Genomic DNA, 648 nt, shown 5'->3' with positions numbered 1-648 from the left:
GGGGGAGGGAAAGGTTTCTTCGCTTTGGGTCGGCGGCAACAGAGGAAGTCAGCGGATACAGGGAAACCAGCTGGAGATAGGTCCGTGGTACAACTCGCCTGTGCTCGGTAAAGTTCGGGGTCGAAAAATTACCGCCAAGCCAAGCCGACCAAAGGTCTGGTACCCAGGCTACCTCCTACCGCCTACAAGAATATTAACATACATGTAACCTGCGGGAAAAAACGCTGAGCATAAAGCATTCTTGCTCTTAAATCTCCTGATTTTCGTGAATTCAAAGTCTGACGCCATTGGCGGTGATTGAAATGATCTGAAATGGACTTTTTCGTTTGGTTCATGGAGCTTTGACATAGTACGAATCCATGAGTACGAACACTTTAATAGGAATTTTGACTTGCTTGTAGCATACTGGTGATTGAGATAAAACACTCCATACCCCCACGTGTGCTCAGTCACTCTGGAGATATAACAATTATGAATAGATGTAAACTTTTGAATTCATTTAAGAAAAATTTTATAGTGTTGTGGTCAGACAGACTACATGTAGATAAGGTAAGGGCCTTTTGTTGACATTATTCCCTATGATTTTGGGGGACTTCTGTAAAATTTTGGCATATCAAATCATGCCCGTAGGTCTGAAGAACCCCCCCC

Source organism: Branchiostoma belcheri, unplaced genomic scaffold (assembly GCF_001625305.1).
Source record: "Branchiostoma belcheri isolate BF01 breed outbred unplaced genomic scaffold, Haploidv18h27 scaffold169, whole genome shotgun sequence".
Lineage (NCBI taxonomy): Eukaryota > Metazoa > Chordata > Leptocardii > Amphioxiformes > Branchiostomatidae > Branchiostoma > Branchiostoma belcheri.
Note: the sequence above shows the minus strand (reverse complement) of the source record.